The sequence below is a fragment of the Borostomias antarcticus genome (genome assembly GCF_949987555.1).
Source record: "Borostomias antarcticus genome assembly, chromosome: 18".
Lineage (NCBI taxonomy): Eukaryota > Metazoa > Chordata > Actinopteri > Stomiiformes > Stomiidae > Borostomias > Borostomias antarcticus.
Genome location: NC_140251.1, coordinates 19,229,680 through 19,246,235, shown reverse-complemented (window position 1 = coordinate 19,246,235; position 16,556 = coordinate 19,229,680). Strand labels below are relative to the sequence as shown.

Here is a 16,556-nt window from a genome sequence, read left to right as displayed (position 1 = left end):
AAGACCACGGAAGACCACGGAAAACAACTGTGCTGGATGACAGAAGAACTATTTCCCTGGTGAAGAAAGACTCCTTCACAACAGTTGGCCAGATCAAGAACACTCCCCAGGAGGAGGAAGGTGTATCTGTGTCAAAGTCAACAATCAAGAGAAGATTTCACCAGAGTGAATACAGAGGCTTCACCACAAGATGGAAACCATTAGTGAGCCTCAAAAACAGGAAGACCAGATTAGAGTTTGCCAAAACACCCAAAAAAGCCTGTAGAGTTCTGGAACAACATCATATGGACATGAGACAAAGATCAACTTGAACCAGAATGATGTGAAGAGAAGAGTATGGAGAAGGGAAGGAACTGCTCATGATCCAAATCATACAGTACCCCCTTATCAGTGAAGCATGATGGTGGTAGTGTTGGCGTGGGCATGTATGGCTGCCAATGGAACTGGTTCCCTTGTATTTATTGATGATGTGAATGCTGACAAAAGCAGAAAGATGAATTCTGAAGCGTTTCAGGCAATATTATCTGCTCATATTCAGACAAATGCTTCAGAACTCACTGGACGGCACTTCACGGTTCAGATGGACAATGACCCGAAGTATACTGCAAAAGCAACCAAAGAGTTTTTCAAGGCAAATAAGTTAAATGTTCTGCAATGTTCTGCCAAGTCAATCACCTGACCTGAATCCAACTGAGCATGCATTTCACTTGCTGAAGACAAAACTGAAGGGAAACCACCCAAAGATCAAGCAGGAAGTGAAGACAGTTGCAGTAGAGGCCTGGCAGAGCATCACCAGGGACAAAACCCTGCGTCTGGTGACGTCTATGAGCTCCAGACTTCAGGCTGTCATTGACTGCAAAGGATTTGCAATCAAATATTAGAAGTATCAATTTGATTTATGATTATGTTAGTTTGTCCAATTACTTTTGGTCCCTTAAAAAGGGGGGTACCAAATATAAAATGTTTGGTAATTCCTACAACGTTCACTTGATTTGGGTGTAAATATGCTAACAAAAATTAACAAACTCTGCACCTACAGCACATATTGAATGTTTCATTTCAAATCCATTGTGGTGGTACAGTATACAGAGGCAAAATGATGAAAATTATGTTAATGTCCAAATATTTATGGACCTAACTGTAATTGCTTTTGTGTGGAAAAATAGTCAGCTTTTTGCCCCATTGAGTATTTTTAATTATGTTTTATGCTAGTAGTATAATAGGGGGCGGTATATGCTAATTAGGCCCCCAGGGTTTGTGTGTGTGTGTGTGTGTGTGTGTGTGTGTCTCTAGTCTGGTGTGTGTGTGCCTACTTGCGTTCACGAGGATTGTTCTGCCCTGTCTGACAGCCTGTCGCAACTTTTGTGGGGGTTGTGTGTGGGAGTGTCAATGCTACTTGTTGTCGGGTATACAGTGTACATCTAAGCCCTCACCAAGACTTGGCTAACTACCGCTACACACACAGATGCGCTCCGCTATCGCTTCGGGCATAACAAGGTAGCTGTTGTAAAATCCTGTGTAAACCACTGCCTCTCAAGGTCAATTGCTTAAGTATTCCTTGTCATAAGCATGCTTGTAGCGGAGGTGGAGGTAGCGGACCAATGAGCTGGGGCGCGTACTCCCTACCAGAGCCCGCGAGGCGCTTCTTAGGAGCCCTGGATAGGTCAACCCCACCCGCATCGGTACGCCTGCTGCTGCTACCGCTCTCCGGTGCCTGGGCCATGTTGCCTTTAGGGTTGTTGGTCAGAGCGTTTGGAAAAACCAGGCCAGCTCCAGCCTGGCTCATGTGCGTGGCTGGCTTGTTTCTGTTCAGGACTGGTAGGACGGAAGCTAGTCATGCCACTGAAATTGAAATGACATGAAATAATGTGTCTGATAAATAAAGATGGGTCTTGTCACCTGGACACATCAGTTCCAATGCTTCCAATGCTAATCCAGCACAATAAGATAGCCAGTTAGCTCATGAGCTCACAACAACTAGCAGCAGCTTCCATAACATTAATGGTAGCGGTCAGTGGCTAAAGCAGTTACACTGATGATTCCTGTAACGTTAGCTATTTTTTTGCAATTGGTTCAACTTCTGTTTCTGGACAAAGGTAAGGGATAAACCTAGATAACACAAGGCTAGCGGACCTACAGCGGGTCCCCGATGGACGAGCTGGCAGACCTCCGGCCAAATCCGCTGGCGGGTTCCTGGCCATTTGCACATTGAATGGCAAGTGAACTTCTGGTGGATTATTAGCATCAGGGACAGCGGTCTGCTAGTAATCTGAAATGCTCCCGCTATTGCTCCACCACCATTCCACCGGTAGTTTATTATCTATATCCTAGGCCCATTGGCCCTAGGCTTGTAGGCATACACACACCAGACTAGAGACGCATTGTCTGGACAACACGGAACACGCACTCACACACACACACGCACACACACACGCGCATAAACCCTGGGGGCCTAATTAGCATATACCGCCCCCTATTATACTACTTATGCTTTCATAAACTCATTCCTGTGACTGTCTGATAAGCAGTTGGTGTGATACTGTAGGGATGTATTAGTGCAGACGGTCCATGTGATATGGCGTCGCCCTGCATTCATAGAACTCTTCTACCAGGCCGGTGCTTCCAGACCAGACTGACCGTCTCAGCCGAGAGACAAAATCATGAAACATTCCATTACAGAGACAACACAGATTGAGAGATACAAGCTACGCCGCGAAGACACGACAGACAAGAGCAAAACCACCACCAGATCGGGGGTCAACCCATGAGGAAGAGAGAGAGGGAAAGAGGTGCAGGGAGAGAAAGAGAGAGAACAGATGTGGGAGGGAACTATTGGGTTGAGATTAATGGACTTTAAAGGTCACTGCAGCATGCTGTATAATTTAGCAGACAATAGATGTGATTGATGTGTGGGTCTCTCTAACTGCCTCTCTCTCTCTGTGTTCCTCTGAGTGAGGCTGAGCCTCACACAGCCTCTGGGACCCCAGCCTCAATAATACATTTGGTGAACATGTGTCCAAGGAATGTCTCCTTTTGTGATAGGTCAGACAAGCTATAGAGAGGAGGGCATGGGGGTTAGTTTCTAAGCAGTCATGGTTGTAACTGGAGAATGAGAGCCATCCATCCATCCATTCATTCATCCATCCATCCATCCATCCATCCATCCATCCATCCATCCATCCATCCATCCATCCATCCATCCATCCATCCATCCATCCATTCATTCATTCATTCATCCATTCATTCATTCATTCATTCATTCATTCATTCATTCATTCATTCATTCATTCATTCATCCCTGAAGTCATTAATGTCCAGTCAACTGCCCAAGGGGTTTAATAGAAATGTGTTGTATGTGAAATTATATGTCAGTTTAATGTAAATGTATGTGGAGCCCCCCCTCCCCCACCCCACCCATATCCTAACCTTGTCGGCTCTCTGGCGCCCCCCAGTGCTGATGCTGGGCCTGTTCCTCTACTCCTGCTGGAGGAGACACAAGGGGCTGAAGGAGAGGGTGTACCAGGTGTCGGCTCCCCACGGAGACTGGGAGGACATCAGGGAGAACGTCCTCAACTACGACGAGGAGGGAGGAGGGGAGCAGGACCAGGTAACACACACACACACATATATATACACACACTCACACACACACACACACACACACACACACACACACACACACACACACACACAGGGGAGCAGGACCAGGTAACACACACACACACACACACACAGGGGAGCAGGACCAGGTAACACACACACACACACACACACACAGGGGAGCAGGACCAGGTAACACACACACACACATATACACACAGGGGAGCAGGACCAGGTAACACACACACACACATATACACACAGGGGAGCAGGACCAGGTAAAACACACACACACCTATACACACACACACACACACACACACACACACACACACACAGGGGAGCAGGACCAGGTAACACACACATACACACACACACACACACACAGGGGAGCAGGACCAGGTAACACACACACACACACACATATACACACACACACACAGGGGAGCAGGACCAGGTAACACACACACACATATACACACACACACAGGGGAGCAGGACCAGGTAACACACACACACACACATACACACACACACAGGACCAGGACCAGGTACCACACACAGGGAGGCACACATGTACTATTATAGCACACACTACAGCCATAGAGAACAGTGTTCATTTTGGCAACACATAAACACACACATATACACACACACTCACACACACACACACACACACACACACACACACACACACACACACACACACACACACACACACACACAGACATTTAGACACTTAGACCTTATTACTATCCATATTATTATTATATTACTATTATCGTATTCATTATCAACATACAGTACTCTTTATTTGATTTGACTGACTCCTGTTGGTATTGCACGTATATACTTTATATTTTGCATACAGTATTTTGTATATTCTGTGTACTGTACCTATGCCTATCTATCTATCTATCTATCTACCTATCTATCTATCTAATCTACTGTACAGACAAGCCAGAAAGTCTGTCCACCCATTTCACACATCCATGTTTCATTATGTTACAGACTTATTCTACAATAGATTGAGTTCATTTCTTGCCTCATCTATACGCAATGGTCAATAATTACAAAGTGAAAGCAGTCTTACAGTATAGAACATATTCAATTGTATTGTTCTGACATTGATTTAGGGGTTACATAGTAAATAAGTAAGTAAATTGTATTTATATAGCATCTTCCACAGACAGGGGTCAGAAAGTGCTTCACAAAACATAAATAAATAAAAAAACAATAGCAAAAAGCACACAAAAAAAGGACTAAGAAACATAAAAGTGTCTAGAGTCTAGCTGACTTTCAAAAGAGTCAACAGAGGCCCCAGAACGTAGGTCCAGTGGAAGGGCGTTCCACGGCCACGACTTCCAAGACTCCTTCAGTCTTCAGCCTTGAGCGAGAGACCACCAGCAGGCCCTGGTCACATGACCTCAGAGACCTGCTAGTGATGTAGGGGTGGAGCAGGTCACATGACCTGAGAGACCTGCTAGTGATGTAGGGGTGGAGCAGGTCACATGACCTGAGAGACCTGCTAGTGATGTAGGGGTGGAGCAGGTCACATGACCTGAGAGACCTGCTAGTGATGTAGGGGTGGAGCAGGTCACATGACCTGAGACCAGCTAGTGATGTAGGAGGGGAGCAGGTCACATGACCTGAGAGACCTAGTGATGTAGGGGTGGAGCAGGTCACATGACCTGAGAGACCTGCTAGTGATGTAGGGGTGGAGCAGGTCACATGACCTGAGAGACCTGCTAGTGATGTAGGGGGGGAGCAGGTCACATGACCTGAGACCTGCTAGTGATGTAGGGGTGGAGCAGGTCACATGACCTGAGACCAGCTAGTGATGTAGGAGGGGAGCAGGTCACATGACCTGAGAGACCTAGTGATGTAGGGGTGGAGCAGGTCACATGACCTGAGAGACCTGCTAGTGATGTAGGGGTGGAGCAGGTCACATGACCTGAGAGACCTGCTAGTGATGTAGGAGGGGAGCAGGTCACATGACCTGAGAGACCTGCTAGTGATGTAGGGGTGGAGCAGGTCACATGACCTGAGAGACCTGCTAGTGATGTAGGGGTGGAGCAGGTCACATGACCTGAGACCTGCTAGTGATGTAGGGGTGGAGCAGGTCACATGACCTGAGACCTGCTAGTGATGTAGGGGTGGAGCAGGTCACATGACCTGAGACCTGCTAGTGATGTAGGGGTGGAGCAGGTCACATGACCTGAGAGACCTGCTAGTGATGTAGGGGTGGAGCAGGTCACATGACCTGAGAGACCTGCTAGTGATGTAGGGGTGGAGCAGGTCACATGACCTGAGAGACCTAGTGATGTAGGGGTGGAGCAGGTCACATGACCTGAGAGACCTGCTAGTGATGTAGGGGTGGAGCAGGTCACATGACCTGAGACCTGCTAGTGATGTAGGGGTGGAGCAGGTCACATGACCTGAGAGACCTGCTAGTGATGTAGGGGTGGAGCAGGTCACATGACCTGAGACCTGCTAGTGATGTAGGAGGGGAGCAGGTCACATGACCTGAGACCTGCTAGTGATGTAGGGGTGGAGCAGGTCACATGACCTGAGAGACTGAGAGTGTGAGGATGATGAGGAGCGAGTGTGAGGATGATGAGGAGCGAGTGTGAGGATGATGGGGAGGGAGTGTGAGGATGATGGGGAGGAAGTGTGAGGATGATGGGGAGGGAGTGTGAGGATGATGGGGAGGAAGTGTGAGGATGATGGGGAGGGAGTGTGAGGATGATGGGGAGGGAGTGTGAGGATGATGGGGGGGGGGTGTGAGGATGATGGGGAGCGAGTGTGAGGATGATGGGGGGGAGTGTGAGGATGATGGGGGGGAGTGTGAGGATGATGGGGAGCGAGTGTGAGGATGAGGGGGAGGGAGTGTGAGGATGAGGGGGAGGGAGTGTGAGGATGATGGGGGGGGAGTGTGAGGATGATGGGGAACGAGTGTGAGGATGATGGGGAGGGAGTGTGAGGATGATGGGGAGGGAGTGTGAGGATGAGGGGGAGGGAGTGTGAGGATGAGGGGGGGGGAGTGTGAGGATGATGGGGAGGGAGTGTGAGGATGATGGGGAGCGAGTGTGAGGATGATGGGGAGAGAGTGTGAGGATGATGGGGAGGGAGTGTGAGGATGATGGGGGGGAGTGTGAGGATGATGGGGAGCGAGTGTAAGGATGATGGGGAGCGAGTGTGAGGATGATGGGAAGAGAGCAATGTGTCAGGAGTTTCTGGACCTAGTCAGTAGCCTAGCAGCAAAGTTTTGGGCCATTTGTCATAACGAGCACGTCAGCATTGAAGATCTGTACGGAGAGAGGACGAGGGTGAGGGGGGAGATCTGTACGGAGAGAGGACGAGGGGGAGGGGGGAGATCTGTACGGAGAGAGGACGAGGGTGAGTGGGAAGATCCGTACGGAGAGAGGACGAGGGTGAGGGGGGAGATCTGTACGGAGAGAGGAGGAGGGTGAGGGGGGAGATCTGTACGGAGAGAGGACGAGGGTGAGGGGGGAGATCTGTACGGAGAGAGGAGGAGGGTGAGGGGGGAGATCTGTACGGAGAGAGGACGAGGGTGAGGGGGTAGATCTGTACGGAGAGAGGACGAGGGTGAGGGGGGAGATCTGTACGGAGAGAGGACGAGGGGGAGGGGGGAGATCTGTACGGAGAGAGGACGAGGGTGAGGGGGGAGATCTGTACGGAGAGAGGACGAGGGGGAGGGGGGAGATCTGTACGGAGAGAGGACGAGGGTGAGGGGGGAGATTCAAGATTCCCTTTATTCATCCCATGTGATATACGGTGTAGTCACAGTGAGGATAGCAGGGAGAAGAAGAGCTGCTGTGCAGCACTGGGTCGGGGCCGGGCGGAGGAAGAGGAAGAGGAAGAGGAAGGAGACAAATAACAAATACATGAGGGTACAGGTGAACACATACAGTATATATACAAACTGGTGCAGGAATATGTTTTCCTGTTAACTGCTCCAGTTAGGAGATGGAACCAGGTTTGAGGTTGTGACATGGCCACAGCTCTTAGGAGATGGAACCAGGTTTGAGGTTGTGACATGGCCACAGCTCTTAGGAGATGGAACAAGGTTTGAGGTTGTGACACGGCCACAGCTCTTAGGAGATGGAACCAGGTTTGAGGTTGTGACATGGCCACAGCTCTTAGGAGATGGAACCAGGTTTGAGGTTGTGACATGGCCACAGCTCTTAGGAGATGGAACAAGGTTTGAGGTTGTGACATGGCCATAGCTCTTAGGAGATGGAACCAGGTTTGAGGTTGTGACATGGTCACAGCTCTTAGGAGATGGAACCAGGTTTGAGGTTGTGACATGGTCACAGCTCTCAGGAGATGGAACCAGGTTTGAGGTTGTGACATGGCCACAGCTCTTAGGAGATGGAACAAGGTTTGAGGTTGTGACATGGTCACAGCTCTTAGGAGATGGAACCAGGTTTGAGGTTGTGACATGGCCACAGCTCTTAGGAGATGGAACCAGGTTTGAGGTTGTGACATGGCCACAGCTCTTAGGAGATGGAACCAGGTTTGAGGTTGTGACATGGCCACAGCTCTTAGGAGATGGAACCAGGTTTGAGGTTGTGACATGGCCACAGCTCTTAGGAGATGGAACCAGGTTTGAGGTTGTGACATGGCCACAGCTCTTAGGAGATGGAACCAGGTTTGAGGTTGTGACATGGCCATAGCTCTTAGGAGATGGAACCAGGTTTGAGGTTGTGACATGGCCATAGCTCTTAGGAGATGGAACCAGGTTTGAGGTTGTGACATGGCCACAGCTCTTAGGAGATGGAACCAGGTTTGAGGTTGTGACATGGTCACAGCTCTCAGGAGATGGAACCAGGTTTGAGGTTGTGACATGGCCACAGCTCTTAGGAGATGGAACAAGGTTTGAGGTTGTGACATGGTCACAGCTCTTAGGAGATGGAACCAGGTTTGAGGTTGTGACATGGCCACAGCTCTTAGGAGATGGAACCAGGTTTGAGGTTGTGACATGGCCACAGCTCTTAGGAGATGGAACCAGGTTTGAGGTTGTGACATGGCCACAGCTCTTAGGAGATGGAACCAGGTTTGAGGTTGTGACATGGCCACAGCTCTTTTCTGTCCTGGCCTCACAGTGAACTGCCCACCAACATCAGGACTGCTTATATTTCCCCATAGGCTCAAAACTCACCTCTTCAAGAAGTACAACCATGATTGTCCTGCTTAAGCACCTATTGTTTTGTTAGTTATTTACTTTTGCACTTTACCTTAAGCACTAGATTATACTCATAGTCACTTGTTAAGAAAGGAGATACACTTGTGAGTTGTGGTGAATAGTAGTACACTAACTTCCTATGTTAAATGCTATTATTGTAAGTCAGCTAAATGACTCATGTAATGGGAACACCCAAAGACAACATGCCATGCTGTTGCTAACTAGCCAAATAATGAATCTTAGCTGTGTGCTGCTGAAAGTTGAAGATTGAGGGTGGATGTCATATTATTGGTTTAAATTGGTTCAGTCAAACTACTGTGAGCACACGTTTTGTTTTACATGAAAACATGATTGGATTTTGATAGAATAATGTGGCAACCCGGGGCCCTTACAACCAAAGTGTCCGCTAGCTGTGGGACTACAGCTCCCAGAACCCCACAGGCTTTGGGTTAGAGAGATGAATGATTACCTGGGCTGATTGTCCCGGCTGCCAATCAGCAAGCAGCCACATCCCCTCACCAAAAACTGGAAACCCCAGGACAGAAGAAGCCTGGGAGAAGAGGGGTGAGGAGAAGAGGGGTGAGGCAGAAGAGGGGTGAGGAGAAGAGGGGTGAGGCAGAAGAGGGGTGAGGCAGACAGCATGCTGCCTTGTGTGGATTTTGTTTGAGATTTTTCATTTGTGACCCTTAAGTTTATTAAAGAGACAACCTCTGGCTATTTTCTGCAACTTGCTTCCCTCGTTTGTGTGCCACTGTCATTTTGGCATTTGTGGTTTTCCCTGTCCCCTGGGTTGCCGCAACACAAAAAAACTATGAGGAAGTGTGCATGAGGTAGAAGAGGAGGAAGAAGACGAGGAGACAATGGCAAATACATGAGGGTGTGCTCATGCATTATCCCAGACCATAATTTAACTTATTTAATTAAAAAAAAATGTTTTTATCATGTCACAGCATAAAGCCTGAGTATGCATTAGCATTTTCTGCATCCCCCTGGGCTTGAGCGCTTGTTGAGTTACCTGCCATGTGAGAAGCCATGGATGGTTTCACACTGACAAGCAATCAAGGGTTGCATGTAAATGTCACATGTATTGTAACATGGAGATTTCATCAGTTTTCACAAAATGTTTGTTAAAGGCACCGCAAGGGGTAAAAAATAAACCAAAGACTAAACAATAAAACTAAGGAACACACTCAACAAATGGAGAACAAAAGACAAAGCTTTAAAATATTACAAGTTGGCACAGGAAACACCAGGGCCAACGCACAGCTACAGCAAATAATGAACGGACCAAGAACAAGAGGGGAGCTACATGTAGGCTATATATACACAGACTAACGAGACAGGTGGAAACCAACCAGCCAATCAGTGACACAGGTGTCCTCAATCAGTCAATTTAGACAGTTGTCCTAGGGTCCGCTATTGGGGTGGGGTTGCCAACAGCAACATATCTGATTGGTGTTGACATTGCTGTTGCACTATAGGATTGTGGGTAGTGTAGGAGTGGCTTCCGATTGGCCACTACCATAAAGGCCTGATTGGTGGAATGCTGCCTGGATGGTTGATCTTCTAAAAGGTTCTCCCATATCCCAGAGGATACGCTGGAGCTCTGCCAGAGTGACCTTCGGGTTCCTGCTCACCTCCCTGGCCAGAGTGACCCTCGGGTTCCTGCTCACCTCCCTGGCCAGAGTGACCCTCGGGTTCCTGCTCACCTCCCTGGCCAGAGTGACCCTCGGGTTCCTGCTCAGCTCCCTGGCCAGAGTGACCCTCGGGTTCCTGCTCAGCTCCCTGGCCAGAGTGACCCTCGGGTTCCTGCCCACCTCCCTGGCCAGAGTGACCCTCGGGTTCCTGCTCACCTCCCTGGCCAGAGTGACCCTCGGGTTCCTGCTCACCTCCCTGGCCAGAGTGACCCTCCGGTTCCTGCTCACCTCCCTGGCCAGAGTGACCCTCGGGTTCCTGCTCTCCTCCCTGGCCAGAGTGACCCTCGGGTTCCTGCTCACCTCCCTGGCCAGAGTGACCCTCGGGTTCCTGCTCACCTCCCTGGCCAGAGTGACCCTCGGGTTCCTGCTCACCTCCCTGGCCAGAGTGACCCTCCGGTTCCTGCTCACCTCCCTGGCCAAGACCCGTCTTCCCTGACTGCTCAGTCTGGCTGGGCGGCCAGGTCTAGGAAGAGTCTTGGTGGTTCTAAATTTCTTCCATTTACAAATGATGGAGGCCACTGTGCTCCTTAGAACCTCTAAAACTGCAGATTTATTTCCGTACCCTTCTCCAGATCTATGCCTTGACACAATCCTGTTTCTGAGGTCTGCAGATAATTCCTTTGACCCCATGACTTGCGGTTTGCTCTGACATGTACTGTCAACTGTGGGACCTTATATAGGCAAATGTTGGCAATCCCCAATCATGTCCAACCAATTGAATTTACCACAGGTGGACTCCAGTTAAGTTGTAGAAACATCTCAAGCAGTATCAGTGGAAACAAAATGCACCTCAGCTCACTTTTGGGTGTAATATAAAAAAGTGTGCACACTTGTGTACATGTATTTTACATTTAGATTTTTTATTTAAATTAGCACAAATGTCTAAAAACATGTTTTCACTTTGTCATTATGGGCTATTTTGTTTCGAATTTTGAGACAATAATGAACTCAATCTATTTTAGAATAAATCTGTAACGTAATAAAACATGGAGAAGGTGAAAGGAGTGTGCATACATTCTGGTTTGACTATCTCTATCTATCGATCGATCAATACATTTTTTTTGGTGCATTAGGGATGGAACTTCCTTCCGATGGCTCTTGACTTCTATTACCCTGATTTAGTAATATTTGAAATCGTTTCAGTACTCCAGCTGGTGTTCACTTGCCAATCAGGAAGGCACCCATAGAACATGTCAAAGCTCATTCAGACCTGTAGTCTTCCAGTAGTACAGCATGATCAATGGTATCCGGCTTAATGTACTGAACATGATGGACTTCTGGTATTGAGGAGTCAATGCGAGGAGAGAAAGTACAGTAACATGCCGGAACAGAATTGTAGATCAGACTCAAGATGTATTGAGTACAACAGCAGACCTGATCCTGGGTCAGTCACAGATACACCATAGATTCAGTGTACTTTGATCGGACAATCTAGCATTGAGTTTGTTCCATCTTTATAGTCACGGTGTGGCCGGATTCTATACATAGTTCAGTCTTACACCCTTATACATCCGTGCATCAGTGTCTAGTTGGCTTTTACTGTTTGCACCTGGTCTTCCCTCTGTTCCTAGATTCTGACCATATGTGTCCTAGAGATGGGAATAGCTTAAGAACAGGAAAAATAGACTAGAGTCAGCAGAAAACCTCTTATCATGCACACGTTTCGGTCACTGACCCTCTTCAGTTATGAGGACCTGGCGAAGGTCACTGACCTCAACGTTGTGTGAATGAAAATGGATTCCACAGAGTAAGTGAGGACAGAGTGCTTCTGCTTCAGTCATTATACGTACTCCAAAAAACTAACAAACAAACAACTTTATTTGTCACGCGGTGAGAGGCGGCCAAACACACACAAAATGGCTGGAGCGTCCACCGCTCTGCTCTGCACTCATCCTGACGTCTTTGCCCCAAGGGCAACTGGGAGCAGACAGTAGGCAGTGTGCAGGGGACGCGCCCGGGGGCCAACCAAGTGCTCCTGTCCGTCTTCACCAGGGATGGACAGTGTTAGCGATCTGTTCTTCTGCATGTTTTTCATATTCAATCAATCAATCAATCAATCAATCAATCAATCAAAGCTTTATTTGTATAGCGCATTTCATACCCAGAGGCAACACAATGCGCTTTACAGAGAACAAGGGAGGTGGGCATACGACCCACTCTCTACATATTCCAGAGGGAAGAAAAAAAACAGTAATCACCCAGGGGTCAGATAAGTGAGCTGTAAAAATTCTTCCCTGACCCCTCTCAACAAGGCGATCGAGCAAGCTCCTGGAGTATGTTTGTCTACCGGCTAAGAACATTTATAATGCAGTACATTACATTAAATTACATTTCAGAGTAAGAGAGGCTAAAAAAGCATCATAGGAGAGACATGGCAAATACTGGTGTGTGTTTGCTATGGCCCAGGCCTCAAGCCGGAAGTGGGCTGGTGTATGTCTGTGTACGTGTGTGTGTGTTAACTAAATGCTACGACATCCACAGCAGACACGGGGGTATCTATCGGACTCAGGGGATCTGCTGGTGACAGTGGGGCATCCACTGGACCTGGTTAGAAGATAGGAAGGAGAGAGAGAGGCACTAGGGAGAGGGGAGGCAGAACAGGGTTAGTAGGACACAGAGCCATAAAAACAACACAGATATTAAAACAGGCAACCTAGAGCAAGCTCCTGGAATATATCTGTCTAACGGCTAAGAACATTTATAGAGCAATAAATTACATTACATTTTCAGAGCAAGAAAGGCTAAGAGCATCAGGTCCAGGCCTAAGCCGGATGTGGAATGATGTGTGTCTGTGTGTACGTGTGTGTGTTAACTAAATGCTACGACATCCACAGCAGACACAGGGGTATCTATCGGACTCAGGGTGGTCTGCGGGCGACAGTGGGGCATCCACTGGACCTGGTTAGAAGGTAGGAGGGAGAGAGAGAGGCACTAGGGGAGGCAGAAAACGGTTAGTAGCACGCTGAGCCATTGAAGCAACACAGCTGTCAGAACAGAACAAGCCTGTTTCAGGGTATTGGGTTCTTTAAACCCGGAGAGAACATCTCTGCACAGAAAAGTCCAAAGACCTTCTTGCTGTGAGGCAACAGTACTGGGTGCTGCGCCACCGTGCCGCACGTGACAGATTTTGGGGTTCAGAGTCTTGCTCAAGGACACCTCAGCACCCACCGGAAGCTGGGATCGAACCGGGGACCATGAGATCACCAGCCGGCCGCTCTCTGAGCTACTTGCCGCCCCCACCTACGCACCTGTCTGAGACTACTGTATATCCAGGTGTGCAAGAGACTCCTTATCTACAGGATGTAGTATTTGAAATAATTTCAATAATTCAGCTGGCGTTCGCTTGGCCATCACAAAGCCGGCCATAGAACATTTCAAAGCTCACTCAACACTGTAGTCAAGTCAACATTGAAAACTCCACCCAAGGCGGGGCTCAACACAGGGCGATGATCTCGCTATGCAGACCTCAAACACCATAACATAACATAACATAACATATCCAGGTGCACTCTCAGTGTCCTTACACACGTACGCAGCCTCATACTGCAGAGTGCATCATGCATTTGCTGTTCTTACAGCTGGAACATACCGTACCAGGCGAGACAACAACCGTAAATAAACAATAACAAGCTGGACCTGGAGGACTCGGACAGCCCAGTAGAAGTGGACAGCTCCGGGGAAATCTGCTGTTGAAAGTAACACCCAGATCCTTCCAGATTTAGGAATAGAAGTCAATAGTGGAACTTAAACATAGTAGATAGTAATAGACCTTAATGCCTCTATCTTTTCTAATTGTGCTGCTAATAGCAGTTTTCCCCCTCTGCAATCAGATCATTAATTACCAGAGTAATCGATGGTGTTGCTTCTGCCAAAAGGACCTCCAGCATCTCTCTCTCTCTCTCTCTCTCTCTTTCTCTCTCTCTTTCTCTCTCTCTCTCTTTCTCTCTCTCTCTCAGCTGGGTAGGAATCTAAATCTTCCTTTTGATGTTCTTCTACTGATCCCGCTGCTTCTGTCTCTCTTTCTCTCCCTCCCTCCCTCCCTCCCTCCCTCCCTCCCTCCCTCCCTCCCTCTCTGTCTAGAATGCCTTCAACATGGTGGAACTCCAGAGATCGCTGCAGCCCAGCCCAGCCCAGTCTCTGAGGTACAGCTACCCACAATGCATCATCTCCTGCCCCCAGAACAAACCGCCCTGCAACAAGACCACCGGGACAGCTAACGGCAGCGCTGCCATCGCCCTGCGCCTGGCGGCGCCCCCGACACAGAGCGAGAGCCCCCCCTCCCCGCTGACCCTCCGCCGTTCCCATCTGAGCCTGTCGCTGTCCAGCCGAGATCTGGCCAAGTACCTGTGTGAGGTCATCAGGGACACGGAGAGCCACGGCGACCTCGGTACCATGACGGTGCCACGCAAGGGTGCGGCCGGCAAAGGGCGTGGCCTAGCCGCCGTGCGCTCCCTCAGCTCTCTTGGCTCAGAGGGGAGGGGCCAGAGAGCCCAGAGCCCACGATTGGACAGACTCAAGGCTCTGAGGGCGGCGGTCAGTGACCTCAGAGCAGACTCAGCAAATCAGAACTCAGAGGGACAGCGGGACAAGCGGAAGGACAGCAAGGCACAGCCCAGTTGTGAGAAGAGTGGGTGAGACTGAACCCGAGTCACACTGAGCCTCCAAGACTCCAGACACGCCCTCTGAAACTGGATGATCTCAACAAAATGTTGTTTGTTAATAAGACGATGGTACATACATTTTCAGATCTTACTACTGATTTCTAACTTTCCAAAGTCCGCTATGGGTGGATCGCTGAAGCTTCGATAGATCTTCTTTTAAGTGAAACGTTTCATTTAGACCTATCTAGACAATTCACTGTAGTAAGCAATGGTAAGCAACACTTTTTTTGATGAAACTCTGTCTTTGATTTCTTGCCTGTGCTCATGGCAAACCTCACAGTAGATCCTCACGATACAAAGCTAAAGTACTGAGAACGATTTATTTTCTGTTGTTGACTATCATCATTTCAGTGAAAAATCTCTTGATGTTTAATTTGTTTTTATCTCATTTTAAATAAATGAGCATCTTTCATAACATGTGGCTGTTTTTGTTTCCTCACAGAAACATTCATGTTTGTGATCAAACCTCCATTCTGCAGCTTCAAACTAACTTTCATCATCAAAACCAGATTTCATAAAATATTAATTTGCAGTTCCTCAAAGTGCTTCATACACAAGCTACTTTCCGACACATCCACATCTCACATACTGTAATCTAGCATAGAGGGCCTATATCTTAACTCCCATAATCCATTGCAGTTTATGGGTTTACTCTCAACTGTGGGCGGGTTGAGTTATCTTGACTAATCTCTCCTGTTTGAGAAATTCTGATCAATTACCTTTCATTTCCCTGCTGACTGCTGAGCGTGACTAAAGCATGTCAGTATTGTGTCATTATAATTAACAGCAGGCTACAGTAAAGAGGATAACTTAATTGTATAGGCTATATTAATTATTCATGTGGAGGCTAACCACTCCTATCCTTCTGAGAGTCCCTGTCGGGCACTTAAAAGCATGTAGCTCTCTGCTAGATGACCTCTTTAATACTTCATTTGCCCACCGGATTTGAGTTGACTAAACGTCTGCAACATCGTGGGCGACCAGGGAGAGGTGTGTGTGTCTGTGTGTGTGTGTGTGTGTGTGTGTGTGTGTGTGCGTGTGCATGCGCGTGTGTGTGTGTGTGGGTGGGTGTCTGTGTGTCTGTGTATGTCCACAGAAAGTCAAACTATATGAAATGGATGTTTGTATGGATATTGCAGAATCTCAATAAAAAAAATTGTTAAAAAAAAAACAACTAAACTCCAAAAGCTGGAGGAGCGTTTGATCCCCCCACCCTGCTGAGCTGCCCCCCCCACCCTGCTGAGCTGGCCCCCCCACCCTGCTGAGCTGGCTAAGGAGCACGGAGACTCAGCCTGGTTCTCCTGCATACAGGAATCAATAGAATGACCTCCTGGGTGGGCTGCTCCTGCAAACAGGATGACAATGTGCTGCATTGGGTGATTCTGCCAA

General features: G+C 48.3%; 1 pseudogene across 1 annotated transcript in view; it reads left to right on the top strand.

Annotated features, from left to right (window-relative positions):
• LOC311320997 (neural-cadherin-like) overlaps nt 1-15,141 on the top strand; it is a 182,722-nt pseudogene extending 167,581 nt beyond the window's left edge. Inside the window, exons 32-33 of the transcript in view lie at nt 3,453-3,607; nt 14,587-15,141. The product of the transcript in view is annotated as a neural-cadherin-like (transcript). The remainder of the gene's footprint in view (nt 1-3,452; nt 3,608-14,586) is intronic.
• Nucleotides 15,142-16,556: the final 1,415 nt, after the last annotated feature.